At 40.4% G+C, this 2,216-nt stretch overlaps 2 non-coding genes across 2 annotated transcripts; one reads left to right on the top strand and one right to left on the bottom strand.

Annotated features, from left to right (window-relative positions):
* Positions 1-429: 429 nt before the first annotated feature.
* trnaa-cgc (transfer RNA alanine (anticodon CGC)) lies at positions 430-501 on the bottom strand. The gene has a single exon. It is a non-coding gene; the product is annotated as a tRNA-Ala (tRNA).
* Positions 502-2,052: 1,551 nt separating this feature from the next.
* On the top strand, positions 2,053-2,125 carry trnak-uuu (transfer RNA lysine (anticodon UUU)). The gene has a single exon. It is a non-coding gene; the product is annotated as a tRNA-Lys (tRNA).
* The last annotated feature ends 91 nt before the right edge of the window (positions 2,126-2,216 follow it).

Raw genomic sequence — 2,216 nt, 5'->3', positions numbered from 1 at the left:
AAAAGTTCAAAGTGTGTTTATGGCTGTGCTTCACATCTACACGAGAGCACTTGTAACAGTACAGGACACGCAGTGAGGAGTTCGTGAAGCTTTCAGTTTAGTGCGGAGATCAGAAGGAGGATTCGCTCGCTGAATGATCTCTCAAGAAATCCCGGGTGAGATTCAAGAGGTGTTTTCTGCAACAGCCACGGCAAGTGTGAAGCAATCTCTGGATTTCCTGAATTTGAACTAAATTATTAGGGTTAGGGTTAGTTCAAATAATTTAGGATTTAACAGAACTAAATGAGGTACATTTAAAACAGCAGCGCAACTCTGCAGCACGTCGAGTGTGCCTGCATTTAGTTGTGTAAACCTGGCTCTCTCTGAACACAAGGAAAGAGTTCTCACTCAACAAAAGATTGCAATGTGAGTACTGTAATATAAAGCACCTGGAGACGCCAGGGATTGAACCAGGGACCTCATACATGCGAAGCATGCGCTCTACCACTGAGCTACATCCCCGATGGCAAAGTAATGGAACAGACTTGTCCAGATGATCACTGATCACAATCCACCACTCACGAAGAATGCCTGCAGTTTCCCACTTTCGCGTTTCCTCTACTACAGAGTAAATGCATGGGAATGAAGAAATAAGGAAGGAAAAATAATCGCATTGAAGCTTCAAGAGACTGGGCACAAATTAATCTATTATTTTTGTATCCAGTCATACGTGCGACGGTGGTTAATTCCCAGACGGGGGAGTGCTTTTTTTCTACCTTCTTACTCGACTGTCTTTCAATTCTGTTTTATTTGAAAGCTTTTTGCATCTTTTAAGTGCTCTTGATTAAACTATGCATAGAAAAACAGCACTACTGATGATTTTCATGGACCGATGTACACTTGTTCTGTACAACTCGAGTGATAAAGCCCTGTCTGCAAATATTGTAGAAGAAAATAAAAGGGTGAAACAACGCCCCACCACAGGAATGGTAACAGGAAGGATCGTGTTCTTATTTGATAAGTCCTTTTGAGATGTCTTGTCAATGCACACAGGCGTTAGAGCTGAATAATTTACTTTTAGTGGTGTTTTTAAACAAAGATGGAACATGTTATTTCTATACCAGGAAGAAAGGAGCAGATTTTAACTTTAAGAGGCAAAAACGACACCTTATCAAAGCTAAAATTAATTAAAATGACTTCACAGCAAAAGAGTGGAGCCTTGAGTGAATAAGATTAGTTTTCATTGGACGTCTGTGTCTCCATAACTTTGTAGGTGAGAGAGAGGATTGTGACAATTTGCAGGTGCTTCTCGGAAGTGCGTTGGTGGTACAGGCGCCTTCCAAATAATTGAGTCGGGTTTGAATCCCAGCCAGTACAAACCCAAATCTTTTCAAGATAATTTGTTGTCCGCTAACACATCTTTTGAAACACTACAACAGGTAACACCCCGTGTGAAACATCATGAACATCTGTTAAAGCCTGAGTTTTACATACTCTAACGTAAATAAACGTTAGTGTCTTCCGGTGTGTGAGCCAATTTCTCCAAAAAAATATTTGTTAGTCTGCCGGGAGGCTGTGCAAGGTGTTATAAAATAGAATTTCTAAAAGACAGGCTCCCTAAGCTTAACATCAAGGCAGAAAAAATGCTGTTTTCTCTACAGAAATGCTCTTTACATTTCAGCACTGTTGCAACTCCCTTTATAAAGGGTGTGCACACGTAAACAACCAAGGCATTGAAAGTTTTTTTTTTAATTATTGTTCCCAAAAATGTTCCATTTGTTTTCTTTTTAATGTTGTTGATTAAAAGATTTTATTAAATGTGAAAAAAATCTGAATGTGAAAAAAGGTCAAAATGCTATTGAAAAAAATTAGTAATGTGAGGAAAGATGGATTGTGGGAGCCCCTTAACTACCCATGTCATGCTGTATTTCTCACTCATTCTACTGGAAGTGGTGCCGTCGCTTCTGGATAAAGTCTGTCAGTGGTCATTCCAGACGGGTCCGGTATGACTGCTCTTCGGCACAAGAGACAGGTGACTTGCGAGGATCCCGACAGTGTCGACTTTCTTTCAGAGCCCGGATAGCTCAGTCGGTAGAGCATCAGACTTTTAATCTGAGGGCCCAGGGTTCAAGTCCCTCTTCGGGCGGTTGTGCTGTTCTTAAGTCTATTGTGAATGTCATTCTAAATAGTCTTTTATCTTTCACTCTTCTAGCTGTACTGTGGTTATTTTATATGTC

This window comes from Lepisosteus platostomus, chromosome 5 (genome assembly GCF_059453375.1).
Source record: "Lepisosteus platostomus isolate fLepPlt1 chromosome 5, fLepPlt1.hap1, whole genome shotgun sequence".
NCBI classification, from domain to species: Eukaryota; Metazoa; Chordata; class Actinopteri; order Semionotiformes; family Lepisosteidae; genus Lepisosteus; species Lepisosteus platostomus.
The sequence above is the reverse complement of the archived record's forward strand: the minus strand, read 5'-3'. Positions and strand labels throughout refer to the sequence as shown.